Source organism: Rissa tridactyla, chromosome 3 (genome assembly GCF_028500815.1).
Source record: "Rissa tridactyla isolate bRisTri1 chromosome 3, bRisTri1.patW.cur.20221130, whole genome shotgun sequence".
NCBI classification, from domain to species: domain Eukaryota; kingdom Metazoa; phylum Chordata; class Aves; order Charadriiformes; family Laridae; genus Rissa; species Rissa tridactyla.
The window spans coordinates 619,568-634,659 of record NC_071468.1 but is presented as its reverse complement, the minus strand read 5'-3'; positions in this window follow the sequence as shown (position 1 = coordinate 634,659).

The window sequence follows — 15,092 nt, the reverse complement described above, 5'->3', positions numbered from 1 at the left end:
GTACCTCCACTTCCCCGGCGACGTGCCAGACCCGCCGCTTCCACCCAGCAGTACCCCAGGACAACCCAGAAGGGCAGCCCCAGAAGCCCCCGCTGGCTTCCTCCCATAGCGGTCGCTTGCCCAGGACTCGGCCCTTGAGCTGCCAGGTAGGCACAGGCTGCTCCTGGGGGCACAGGCAAATCACACCCCCCTGCCCCAAGTCCGCCCCAGAAGCAGCACCTGCGCCGCAGAGCCAAGCCCAGTTTCAACAAGGCATGGAGCTTTGCCACTGTGAAATCCCATTTCCTGATCAGCTCCAAGTATCGCCTGAAAATTTTATTTTCGCTGAGAACTCTCCTATCGCTCTCTTAAATCCTCTGAAAATTTTTCCACTGTAAAGAACAAAGGTTTAGATAAAAGCGTCTGACCAGCCACAGCAAAAATACAGTAAAAGGCCATGAAAAGGAGCTGTCATCTTTTATGCCCAAATATATTCCATTTTAATGCAGCTAAAAAGAACAGCTCGGGGAAAAGGCAGTAATAAATAAAGGCTTTTCTTATTATCCTAATTCAGCGGTGTATTAGTTGAAAGATCATATGATGTTAGATTTTTAAAAGTTTGAACGTGTTTCTTTCCATGAAATAAACAGTTGACTGAAAAGTGTCTGAAAACATTTAATGGGAGAGCTGCGGGGAAGACTGTCCACCTGCCTCAGCTCGACAGTAATGGCATTTCTCAGGGGCAGCATCTGGCAGATTTCGGTCACAGGGTGCCATGGCAAGCACAGGTCCAAAGGGAACAGCTTCAGGAACACCGCATTCTCCACCAATATGAAACGTCTCCGCACCTGTGCCTTCAGGAGGCATGGCTTTAGCGTATAGACACATGCCAAAGGAGAATTCATAAAGTATGGCCACCGGAAGCAGTTTGACAAAGTCAAACTTCAGAAGTTTGGGACAAACATAGCTCTAGTAATATCTAATGCAAAAACGTATCAAGTGAAACTAATCTGGAGGGCTTCTATAAGGGAGAGGATCTAATTTCACATTCACTCGCGCTCCTGTAACAAGATCAAATGGAGAGTGGGAAGTGCAACATAATTATTCCCATCTCCTGGCAATTTTAAAACTTTACTTTCAGATAGTCCACCTTACTGCTCAGAGGCCGAGTACGTCCCTGTGCCTGGGCTGTTGTCGTCAGTGGTGACGACAATTGCCCTGGGACGAGCACTTTATTGCAGACACGAAGCTGACTTCTTGCAGCAGTGGCTTGCTGCCCTGCGTCACCCCCGTCGGGCGGCACGGAGGGGCTAGGCAAACGCGCGGGTGTCGCTGCAGCCCCTCCCCGGTGGCAAGGGGCACAGCACTCCCCTTCCTTTCAATTCCTCCACCCTGCGCACCAAACGCTGGCAGCAGCGTGGCCCTGTATCCCACTAAATCTCCACAGCCAGCCATGGTTTGCCAGCTGGGCAGCATTTTCACCGCTGCGCCCCACTCGCCCCTGGATATGCAGCTGTGCAGCCACTGCTGCTGGCAAATTCTCTTGCAAGTTGTCGAGGGCTAACGCTAGCTTTTCATTGCTGCCTGCAGACCATCTACTGCCTTAAGTCTCTGATTGCTGGGCAGAGTCTCTAAGCATCATTATAAACAATAATAATTATACAATGATTTTAAACGCACCTATGGACATCTCTAACGAGGCCCTAAAGCTGTTCCATAGGTGTCTGCCAAGAATGTGTCATAGCAAATGAACACTTTCATAGCCATCATTTTACACAAAGATGGCTAAACTGTTTTTGTTCAGACTTCCCAAAAATACTTTTGAGAAGAGTTCAGTCTTGAAAAATGTCATTCCCAAATTGGAAGGAAGTGGAAAGGGCTTTAAAAATGAAAAGTTCAAGTAATCTTAGCTGTAGTTGCTTCTAGATGTTCTACCCGTCATTCATGTGTCTGTAGCTGACGCCCGACACAGCATCACCCACACCAGCTGCTCTAATCCTGGCCCATTGGCTCTCCGCTGGCTTATCACCCATCCCTAGGCAGAGCTCCATACCTTCCCATTGCTAACAAGAGGAGACGGCTCCCCCTCCTCACCTTCCCGTCCTGTCCTTCCTAAAGGGCCTCTATCCATCCACAGCAGCACCCCAAGTCACGTGGACTCTCCCACCATGCCTCCATGATCCCAAGGAGATCACAGCCCCGCAACTCCGAACAGACCTCTAATTGCTCCTGTTTGTTCCCCATGCTGCTTGCGTTAGCGTGCAGCATTTCGAAGAGGCACCCAGTTGTGCCGATTTCCCGGGAAAAGCAGCAGTGCTTCCCCCACAATGCTGTCCTCTTGCCACCTCCTCATTTAGGTGGGCACCCTTCGGTCCTATGTGTGATTTCTGATGTCCCTCATCCACATCACCCCACATCCCTTGCTTACCAATTTGGTCCACTCTTTCCTCCCTTGTCTGTTTCTCATCATCTCTCTCCTATCCATTCCTAGGTCAAAGTTCTCCTCACCCGGTTTGCCAGCAGGTTGGCAAAAATGCTTTTTCCTGATTTGGACAGGGGGATGACCTGACATTCAAAGACAGTCCCACGGTCACAAAAGCCAAATCCCTGTTGTCAACACCAGCTGTGGAAGCTCTCATTGACCACAGGATCCATCCGCTCCTCCTCAAGCCCTTTCGCCATTGTAGGAGTCTTCATTCTCCAACCTGACAAGCACAGGCCCTTGCTGTCCCTCCTTTATTCACTTTACCAGTATAATGCAGATTAACGCATGCACATAAGCATATTTTACAATACAATGTAGAACAACTTTTCCTAACGGAGTCTGATACAGTGTTCATAGAGTGTTAGTGCATATAAAAATTAATAGACTAGGCAGTCTATTTAATATTTTCCTCTCCACTGCACACCCACTCCCATCACACAAGGAATATTAGGGATAACGCCATCTAGCTAAAGCTGGCCAGAAACGAAATTCTTCATTACAGACACCTTCTGTCATTTACAGACAGAATCCTTGTCTTTTGCTCCTGACTTTACAATAGATGAGAGTAAACAGCCAACATTGAACAGACCCAAACTTCACCATGTTCACAACCCAACGTGAACGATACTCACACTCTCTGCCTTAAACCAGCATGATTTTTTTTTTATCCTTTAACTCTTAATGAATCTGTAACACCAGCACACTTTTCAGCTTTCAATGAGATTAAAGACAGTGTGTTACACAAAAGGAAAAGTGACTCAACGTAGCAGTTGGTTTTTCAAACGCTTGTGCCCACGTGCCCTCTCACCATCCCCTACTTCCACAGGGTTTCTGTTGCGAGCTCCCTCCCAGGCAACGCTGGCCGCCAAGCACCGCACCACAGCGGAGCCAGGGCACCAGCCGCAGAAGGTGCAAACGGAGTGGGAACAGCAGAGACTGCAGCCCCCCCGGATAAGGCTGGCTCCACCAGGGCCCACTCTGCAATTCTTAAACCCTCTTGCTGATGTTTCAGCTTTATTGTAACCTAGATGACAAACAATTCCACAAATATGATTTCCAGTGCAATGAGCTTGCCTTTTTTTTTTTTTTTTTAAACTATGCAATGTGCAGTTTTCTCATCTCAGAAGTATTTTTGGAAGAGAAAAAGGTTCACGTATTCCCAACTACAAGGAAATGTCAAGAAATCTAGAAAAAAATCAAATTAACAATCCAGAGAAGGGAAAGAAGCTCAGCTTGAGTCAGTCATTGGGCTTTTTAAGATTTCTGAAGTTTCAACTTTAAGCCCTTTAATTAATTACCTATGATAAATAGCTTCTATTTATTCTGTAAGGAAAAAAATGAAACAAATAAAACCTTTGTTTCTTCTTGAAATTGTTTAAAAGCTTATCTCCCTTTCAAAATTAATAATTTCTCACGAAACAAAGTTTGCTATGCACTTCCTCCTACTGCCACCTCCACATTTCTCAAGATCTAGCTATCATGCAACCGTGTGGTGAGCTGGATCGGCTTCGTAAGTCAATTAAAAAACAATCTTAAAAAATTTAAATCAACCATTTAAAAATAATGACTGATTTTCCAGTGTCTGATCGCACTGATCTGGCTCACAGTACCTACATCAGATGCAAGGGAGGCAGAGGGAACACACAACCCCAGGGGTGGAGGTGGAGCAAGCCCACCCCTGTGGATGGCAGCCTGCGCTGAGAGCCCATTAAACGCTCCGTGGCAGCGAGCCTTCAGGAGGTGCCCCAGGTGCTGCCAGAGGTGCCCCAGGCACGAGGAGCAGAGCGCAATTAGCGATTCCTGCTAACAGTTTATGTGGCAGCTGTGGCTCAGTATTGACTTGGAATCTATAACAGAATGAAAAATCCTGAAAGGTCTTACAGGGGCACTTTGCTTTTTATGTCAATTGGAAAACCGATGGGAGACTTTTGTGGCCCTCCTCCAGGACAAATCCAGGATCCCCAGCTCACGGATTACTAACAGGAGATACCAGGACAAGGTACTGCCACTCAAACTGACTCAGAAATTGCTTTCGCAGGTCTTGGCGAATCCTCCTAAACCATCTGTTAATTGCAGCGAGGTACATGGAAAGGAACATGCTTTATAACTGCTGAAGGTTAAGCAAGCGGTTAGATGACTGATCCTAAGAAACAAAATGAAATATAGAAATGGGCACCTTTCCAACTCAGCAGAAAACATACCTGAAGCAATAACTTAAAGGCATCCAAAGATGTTAGAATGAAATCGTTAATTATAACGTTTTTATGGAGTTGATTTTATCGTGAGGAGCTTGGCAACTTTTCTGCACAGCTAACAGTTTGCTCTGGCTGGGATCCAACACAGATGCGCAACCAGAGCATCTGTGGGTCTGTTTTAATTGTACTTCTGTTCATCATTTGGGTAACACTGGACTTCGTTTTGTGTTCATATTTGACTAGTGAGTTAATAAGGGGCCAGATGCTTCTTTCCACTATTGCTCATAAAAGTAAAGTACATGACAGTGTGGTGGGAAGTGAGAAAAGGTGCGTGCCCTACAGAGTAATCCTTTGCTTCCCCCAACCTCGTAGAAGTGGCAGTTACTGGCACTGTATCTACAGGCATGAAGACGGAGATCCTCTGTCCTCCTCTAACACATCAACATAACTGCAGTAAAGCAAAACTTTAAGCATTTACAACGTACTTAATGAAATGAGATTAAGGTAGGGTAAACCCTTGGGGGGGAGAAAAAAAAAAAAAAAAACAACTTTTGGAAATTAAGCAATACCATGCCAGGAAGGCAGGTACCACTGTCTGGAAGGAGGAACATGAAAAAAATCCCTTGCCCTGATGGACACCGAATACTTTACGTGAGCTTTTTTTCCCCCACTCCCCTCTTCCTTTCCATGTCTTTTTTTCAAGTTTGAGCTCTGGTATCATAAATGAAACTTGACACAAATTGACTGGAGTAGTGGGTTCCTTGATAACTGTACAAAAAAATTATACTTAGACTTCATGTCCATTCACATCATACTAAATACACTGCTCTGTCCCAAGAACAGTGATCCAAACCAGCTATCTAATGCAGAGAAGAGGGAAGCCTCTATACTTTACTACCATTTCCCTGAATCCCTGAATCCCTGAATGCCTGAAACACAAAATACTGTATTTTCAAGCTAAAACCTTCTTTTTTAATTTGTCTTTTCAGTGGCATTATTGTAACTTGTTCATAAACCCTTTCTGTGAAAACAGGATTATTCATTGTATTTTTATAAAGCTACATATGCTTAAATAAAATTAATCTACAAGAATATATGTGACAGATCTCCAGTGGTTTGTAACACAGGAGTTTTCATTTAGAATCATCTTAACTTGTCCCAAAATGCTTAAGTCGGCCAGCCACCCACCAATTCTGGCTGCTGCATGGCTACATGAAGGATTTTTATAGCCATCTCCCTCCTTGGGAGGGCAGTATTTTGTGATTTCAACGAGTCTCCCCAGTATTCAGTTGTTCTTGGCAATAAGGTGGGGTTCTGTGAAATCATCGGTTATTTATCCATCACTTTCCCCTTTGCCAGAGGACACTAGCGCTCTCTCGCTAAAGGTGATTTCTCCCGAAATCCTGCTGCTTCACAGTGACAGCGTACAGTGGAGCTCGGCGGGACACAATTCTAGGGATCTCCAACTTATCTCAACTTCTCGCTCTGAGGTGTTCACGCCTTTACTAGGATTACCTAAAGAGAAGCCAAATTAGATTCTTTTGAATATTTCCCTAAACTCACTTTAAATACTAGACTAGCTTAAAAATACAAACAAAACCGTTCTTTCCAGGTAAGCATCAGTTCTTGAGCACAAAATTGGAAACCAAGTAATGAAAACAAAGCATAAAATCAAGGAACCCACACTGTCTGTATCAGTCTCACGTCCTCACTGCAACTCTGAGTTCATCTACAGCACTTCTCAAAGCCAGTGGCCAGACCACAGCATCTAGGTGCCATTTTTCACAGCAGGCCCCTCTGCGAGGCCTTGTTTGGGTTCAAGAGCCAAGACAGCAACTCAGCAACAGTTAGCTTCCTAACAGGTGTTTTTCAGAGTTAACCTGCGATGTCACATTGTCCGCCCCAAACCCATGCTCATCTGAGGGGTGCTTTGTTCTGTATAGCCCTTCCTGCGAGACACAATTCCAAGACAAAAACCCTCCGACTTCTATCTAATAAAAAGCAGCACGAGTAACACAACCTTTCTAGCAGATGTAACTGTGATAACATTCACTTCCTTTATACCAGCTGCAGCTCTGATAACTCCTGTTCCTTCTGCCCATTCTTTAGAACTGGGCTCATTTTCCATTCCTTTTAATTAAAAGAAAAAAAAACAAACCCAAAACACAACACCAAAAACACCCTTCAATGCTTGGGCTCCTATGACGTGAAGCATTCAGAGCTTATCTAACAGAAAGCGATACTTCCTATTGAATGCACTCCCTGTGTTGCTACAGCAGTTTAAAAACTATTGCAATATTTTTTAGAGTATATATATATCACATATCTGATCAAACCCAGTCTCCAGCTCCCTAGTAATTCTTCACAGGGATCTGGTACAAGATGCTAATAATATGGATGAATAAGCCAGCATTCAGAGCCCGTTGGGCTTACTCAAAACACTGATTGGTTCTCATTTTGTCCAGTGAAAGCAACACAGAAAAGCAGATATCTTTATCTCTTTTTTTTTTTTAAATTGTTATTCTCTGATGATTTTTTGTGAGAAAAAAACAGAAAAATTGTTGGAGAGGAAAGAAGAGTTAATGATATGTCAGTGAAATTATCACAATGTCTAATGAAATTGCAAGCTTAAGCTGGCACTAAAGCAGTTTTATACAGTCATTGTCTTCTCATCAGTTCGAAACTGCATGAATGTAAAAGGAAAGTGCCTGCTAACAGATACACTTTTCACTTGCTCAAGCCTTACGCAGATACCACTGGCTCTAGCAATTAATTATCAATTCTGATAATGCCATTCAGGATGGAATAAAGACTGTAGTGTGTTTAGTTACCTTGAGCATTATTTATTTATTTGTACTGGAATAGCATTTGAGAACTCTAGTCATGGAGTATGACCCCTTTGATTTGGAGCTATAGAACCACAAAATGAGAAGACTGTCCTTAATATACTACATAATAAGACAATGCCTCTAGAATTTACAATCCGGTTCCTGCAAAGTGCAGGGGAAGAGGTAGAACTAGTTAAGTAAGACTGTCTCATTTAATATATAGTCATTTTTCACTGTAAACCTACATTAAAATAATGAAGGAACAAGCCACACTAAAAAAGTAGCACAAGTCAAACAGGAGGATTATAAGGTTTGCAATGAGAAGAGAAGAAAAATGGATATTAGAAGGCAAAGAAGAATTCTAAGGAATGTATTAGTGAGAATTATGTCAAACAGTTACAAACCCAGTAATACAACCTGAAAAGATTATGAAGGCCACGATAACGAAAACAAAACAGCTACCTCAAAATGCCTGGGCAGACGATTTTTATGAAAACCTTAGAAGCATTGTGCACACAAGGCATTGAGCTGTAGCAGGGGAAGTTACAGAAGCGTTTAAGTCCTCAAAGCAAGAGTGGTCCTTCTGCAGGTATGCCTCAAACCAGGCAGCCCCAGGGAGGCTGGAAGCATACTGATGGTGAAACACGCAGAGAATGGCCATGAATCCCGTGGCTGCAGGCATCCAAACTGCTTCCGTCTCGCTGCTCACCTCGTGTTCGCTCCATGTTCTGTCCTGACTCTTTGAATGCGTTCACATGATGTATTGGCTTTGAACTATATCGTCAGTTCAGCAAAAAGTAATCAACCCAGTATTTCCCATTGTGTCATGCAGTAATATTTTGAAATTCTTTGCTGGTTTGGGTTTGCTGAAATATGCATATACATATCAATGCATGCAATACCACACTTGGAAGAAAGGTATACAGCAATTGGAAAGGCAGCTCACGAGGTTATTGAATGAACAGCTATCCCCGCAGATCACTGTCCTCGGTAACTTTCATCTCCATGAAAACACTCTTTAGTTATTCTGCTGATTCCTCTCGGCAGGAAAAATCCATTAAATATTTAATTAAGCTGTGTTCAATATATTAGGTAAGTGAACTATTCTATCTAGTGCTAGCTTAACGTTACACGCTGTATCATAATGTTCTGCACAACAGTGTTGCAATGACATGCACGTTATTGGAGATTTTGTTCTATTTGCTCATGAACAGTAACAGCAGGGGGTTGGAACTAGAGGATCTTTAAGGTCCCTTCCAACCCAATCCATTCTATGATTCTATGAAAATGAACACCCAAATCAGGATTTCTACTCTCAGGGTATTCTTTTAGCTGTTATTATTCAGTGAATTCAAGAGCAGATGCATGAACTCTGGAAAGTGCTGGTGCACTAATAGGTGGGCATTGAAGTGAGGGGTTTTTTTTTTTTGCTTGTTTGGGTCTTTAAGCGGGGCAGAAATTTATTGGTAGAGAAAATCCCCGTGTATGACTTGCATAGCCACAGGCATGCCAGACCATAGTGGAAATTTTAAATGGAATGAAACAGAGGTAAAATGGAGAGGGGGCAACTTGGCGATTCTAAGAAATAACGTTTAACCTAAGCACAGCACAAACCATTGCTTCAGAACTGCCAGCAAAACCTTGCCAACCGCAGTCAATTCCCAGCAATTAGGGATGACATACACCACAAGGTTTGGAATATACAGAGAGAGGAAAGGAAAGAGAATCAAATTGCTGCACATTTTGTCACAGCTCACGTATGACAGTTGCCAAGGGCAAGTGTCTCTGAAGACAAACTGATAGGCTGCAGTTGAAACTATTGCTTCTGCCAAGGAAACATTAGGCTAAAAATCCCCCCTCCCCAGTCTTCAGGGGACGAGTATTTTCTGTTTGTAACATTAGATAAACAATATGCACAAAGCAGGATCACTGCATAGGGAATTCTTGCAACTGCAGCACCATGTGAAATAAAAGAGGATCTCACTCAGAAACCTGATTCCTTAGGCTGACAGAGCAAACTTTCATCAAAGGTTAAATGAAAGATTTTAAATTCCTGATACCTGGAGATACGGACAACTGGGTTCAGTCCTACAAAGTCTGAAGAACTGGGGATAAGATGCCACTACATAAGACCTCAGAACTGATGAACAGAAAGCTGTGATTAAAAGAGGGGACAAACCTTAATATTTTTTTATCAGGAACTCAGCACGATGGAAACAGACAGCTCTTCAACGTTTTAGAATGCATCCCAAAACTCACTGGCTTCAATAGGTGACTTTCCATTATTTGCAAGGAGTACTGGATTGGTACCCTCCTCAATTACTTACCTATTAGCTTTATTCCTGATGTCTCATTAGAAGCAGGCTGACATTTGCACAGAGAAAATGACAGAAAAGAGTAGAAGAGGGAAATAGCTAATAAAAAGATAGTTAAGAAAAAAATAAAAATCACATTGCCTCCTTCTTTCGTCAACTGGAATCCTCTTACAGTCACAATAATCCAAGCAGTAATTCATTCCTTACATTGCCAAAAATGGAAAGATGATAAAGAGAACTTTGCAAGTCAGCCACATATCAGAAAATCCCAGCTGATTTAACTTTGATAAATGTCTTTTACAATAAGAGCAAATGTATTCCTTTTTCCACTGCAATGTTTTGGAGGGGGTTTTTCTGTGGGATTTTTAAGTGGGAGTTCTTATAAGCACTAAAATCAAAAACATTCCGAAAAATGTAGAACACAGAACCTTGTTGCAAGCAGAGCGTGGAAGACTTGCCAGCTGCCCAATTACTGTTTTGGAAATAAAGCAGGTTCTGGAACTAGACCATCTACAACTTTACACAAACCCAGAAAGTCCCTGATCTTGCAGGGGGGTGGAGTGAAGCAGTTTGGACCAGATCGAAAAGAACAGGTTTTCTTACAAGAGAATTAGATGTTGATGCTTCCTTCAAAAGCAGGTTTTTTTCTAAATAAATAAATAAGGCTTAATAGAAATAGTTATTTTCCATACATCCTTCCGAACCACAGGCAAAAATGAAGGACAAGGTCAACAGGTTTTGTCATTATTGCAGACACAGAAAGAAACAATTAAAAACTACAACCAGATACTGTTAAAGATAGTACGGGTTTAAAGCCACCTCCCCTTCTTCAAAGGGTGACAGAACGTGCTGGCCCCAAAGGGAAACTGAGAATCTTCTCATCTTTGTGCCATAATCTTCTTGTTTCCAGTCTTCCAGGGCCATAAATCACTGCTTAGCCCTGTGACACATCCTCCTGTAGAAATACCATCACCAGGCCAGGCTCAATGTGTCCTAGCCTGCTCTCAGACAAAGATAATTTTAGGGGAGAGGGAAGCCATCAGAGGCACGCATTCATGTAGCGCAAATATAAAGAGATTTATGTATCAATCCACATAAACAAACCAGTCTCCTTACTGGTATGTACGGGCACTGCAGCTGCTCACTTCACCAGGATTCTAAGGATAGCATTTGGCCTGAAATCACATTCTCTAAGTTTACATCTGAATAATCCAATTAAAATGCATAAGAACTAATTAAACCCGGTGGATAACAATAGTAACAATAGTAGATAGTAGTTTATAGCATTTTCTATCTTCAATGCACTTTACAGGCATTAACTAATTAAATAAATAACTTGAATTTTAAAAATCAATGCATGAGCATAGCATATGATTTGAATTAACATTTCAATTACTCTCCTTTGCTGACCACTACATTTACAAAATGATTATTTCTTTGTACGCACATATAATAACTAAAAGGATTCTGTAAAACTTATTACAAAATAATTCTAGCGTTTCTGAACCATCCTATATACTCAATGAGAAATCACCTGCTCTCTTGTTCTTCTCAAAATTCTGCCTTTTCACTTGATTTCCACAGACCCCTGTTAACGTAATCTCTTTTTCTTAAACTTTGCTCATGCACAGGGGATTCTACACAGTAACTTCAATCCCACAGCAGAAACAAGGGGAAGTTCCTCAGGAAAAGCCGCTGGAGCAGCCGTTACCCTGGGACAGAAGTGCTCGCGTGCAGGCACAAAAGCCGGATTCTTGAAGCTCCAGGGACCAAATCCCCATCGCTTCTTCCTACATGGCAAATACTCTCACCTAACTCTTAGTGATGGCAACCTTCACTGACACACCTTAAAAATCATCACTTCTAATAGAGTGCAGAGCTTGCCCCAGGCCAGGGGTGCTCTGGACCTGCCTCAGGGGCCATTGCTTTAGCCAGAGCCTTCTGATTGCACCACAGCAGTTTAAATGGAATGCAAGCCAATCTGTGCAGGGGCCAAACGTGGAAGTCTTCCATTAGGAGGAATTGAGGCTTTCAGAAACAGCAAAACAAAGACACATTTTGGCAACTCATCTTCCCCTGCTGCCAATTTAAATCTTACAGTTTAAAATTACTTCCTTTCAACATCTGTTGTTTTCGTGGCTAACGGATTGACCTTTTTGAGAAGGGAAAACTTCTGGGTTTTTTTGCAGGCCACTGGTCTGCAGGGTGGTCAGACTGAGTGCCTGGATAACTCACTGTTGTTAGATTTTTTCCAATAGTTTTCAAGGGATTTCAGGCACTAAATTCAAACCTAAACAAAAAAAATAATCCCCAAAGCCATAAGAGCCCATACACACTAGTTGTCATACACAGCCTACAATAAAAAAGAAACCTCCCTCAGCTGACAGGGTAAATGCATTTGCCTTTTCTCCATAACAAGAATTTGCAGCACAGGGTCTCCCTCCTGGTGCTTTCCTGTCACTGCCCTCTCCATCTGTAGAGAGTTTAGTTTGTCCTCCTGCTGCTTCACACACCTCTTTAATGAAAATTAATTCATATTGCAGCATTTTCCCTGCTAGATGTGTAGGCCGAGACTCTCTTCGCTCTGCTGTTCTCTGGCTTTCTTTATGGACAAATGTAAATTGCCCAGGTAGAGTTTCCTCTAAGAATCTCTCTTTTTTTTTTTTTTGCTTCCATGTCCCCACATAATTGTCAGGCATTACATTTGAACTTGGAAGTGCGGAGGGACAAAAGCATTTATCCAGCCTCGTTTACCTCTTTCAATTTTCTTTCATTTACCTCTTTCAAATGACTTTTCTGCTCATATCTTAACTCCTTAGCTGGCTGTAGAAGCCTCTGAGCAGCTGGTATCCATTCTAACTTGTCTTTTGGGTGTTAGTTACATGTTTCCAATCAATGAAATCAATAGCACACTTCTCATGCTTTCCCTGTTACATAAATAAATATAGATCTAATGCCTCCAGCACACAGGTGGAAGCATTGAAGAAGGGGGAGCGCAGTAGGGAAACCCAACAGAGATCACTCAAGCCCTGCAGAACGAAGTTCTTACTATTAATTCAATTACCACATTTTTTTCACCTAAATTAATAAAATACCCACAAACTTCTAGAAGGAAGGGCCAGCACTGATTTTAATCTTGCTCATTACATCATTTGTTTCTGACCGATAGGGCTGCAAATATTTGTTCTTGTGCTGATAAATGTTGTCATTTTTCAAAATTGAATATTTCTTTAATTTAGAGAGAAGCTAGCTGCTGAGATCTACACAGCAATATTTCAAGCTCATTGCATTTTACTTTCAGCTGTGAAAAAACTCTGTATAACTATAAACACAAGTTTCAATCAAAATGCAACTGATCACTTCAGAAAAGCATTTCTGTACACACTGTGGAAGCATGAACTGTGTTTACTCAGGGTCAATGAAGTTTTCTGGACCCTGAATGGAAATTCTCATTGGCAATCTCACTAGCAGGATGGTCCCAAACCCTTGCTACTATCTGTGAGGAAGATTTTATAACAGCAATAGAGAGGCAAAGGGGCTGAAAGAGGAAAAAATTCCACTTTAGAAGAGCACGCAAGTTTGTCCCATCTCAGTAGCCTTGGGAGAGTTGCACTGGAGAGGAATAATACTCTGAGCCTAAGAGATGGCTTTTAGACAGGATTCAGGCTCTGACCCAGAGCATGAGGAAATTTCCACTGCTGTTAGCACTGTACGTCATCCGGATAAATAAAGGCTTTCCTAAGCCATCCCCTCCACACTGCCTTTCAGAAGTGCTGCACTTATAAAGCAGTAAAAACCTGAAGGCTGCAGGAAATGCAAAGCATTTCTCTTTTATAAAAACATTCTAAAGGAAAGAGGTATCATATGGAGAAACAGTTCATAAGAAATTACAGCCTCATAGCTATCCCATTTTGCTTTTCCATTTACGATTTCCACCCACCTGCTCTCCTACCCACACACCCCCAGCATTATTAATGCTTATGAAAGAGCATAAAGTTTTCATAATAAAGAATGGTTTTGTCCATTATCTAGGGAATAACATAGTTCATTCAATATGTTCCCTTGGAGAAAAAAAACATTTTGGTCTGCTGTAACTAGATGCTCTTTCTCAGGACAATACATTGCACCGAACTATCTGATTTTCTTTTAGATTTATAAGGGTACAAAACAGTTCTGCCTGGAGAGTGATTTCCATTGTGGGGATGCTCCCCCACAGATGATGTCAGGTGTGCTGTTTGTTACGTAGTGTCATCCTATAGATGCGGTGTAGAACAAGGAGATATATTTTTGATCTTAGAAGCTGATTCTGTTCTTTTGTATCTCATTACTGAAATGACAGATGTGCTAAGGCTCAGGTTTTTGCACCCAAAACCTACTTCAAGGTTATGCTTTGCTGATATTTATTGTTTGCTTCTGGAAAGTTCTTTATTAGCCAGAAATTTGGTGATGTCACTAAATCATATACTTACAAAACAATTTAAATAAGCTTTGCTTATGCTAAGCTTAGGGCTAGACTACAAATTTGTGAGTCAGTTGTGGAGCTGGGGATTTTGTCTGACAGTGATTTTACCCTAATATCTCCAAGCTTAATGTTAAGGAATAAACGGCAGGAGCATCTCAGGTAGGGAAGGACGTTTTGGCAGAAGAGGGGAGGGGCAGTTCTCAGGCAGCCAGCATTCAGGCAGTTCAGGGCTCTCTAAATGAAAACCGAAGTTTCAACGTGCCCATGGCAGCACCATGACAGCCAGCGCTGAACGTGGAAGCACTGGTACAGAGTGCTAGTGCCAGCCTACGAAATTGGTGGCCACCTTCAGCATTTCCTAACGGTACTGAGCAGTGTTCAAGGGTAAACGGTCCTCTGTTAATCTAGAAGGAGCCAGGCGGGGCAACCATAACAAGGGCTGTTTGCCAAACCCTGCCCCATCTGAGTTAGGGCTGCCATTTCAGCCCAATTCAAGGCTGTTAACATAGCAAAACAAGCCTGCAGAGTATTGCAACCTCTTCTACAACAGGAGCTGACGTGATTCCCCATAGTGCCCCCAGTACTCTTCACTCCTACACGCCAAATCTCCAATCAAAACTCAATATCACCATGCTTTCCTAGGGCTGCCCTCTCCTAGTTTGGAGGCTTTAAACACAGGGAAACAAAGGAAATGCAGGCGGCAAGGAGCGCGGGCTGAAAGCTAGGTGCCTGTTGGCTAAGATGTGGTCCTGTTGCCCCCCAAGCGCTCACACGCCCTGAGCCAGGAAGGTAGCCTAAGGATTTACTGGGAGACAACAGTGACCCAGC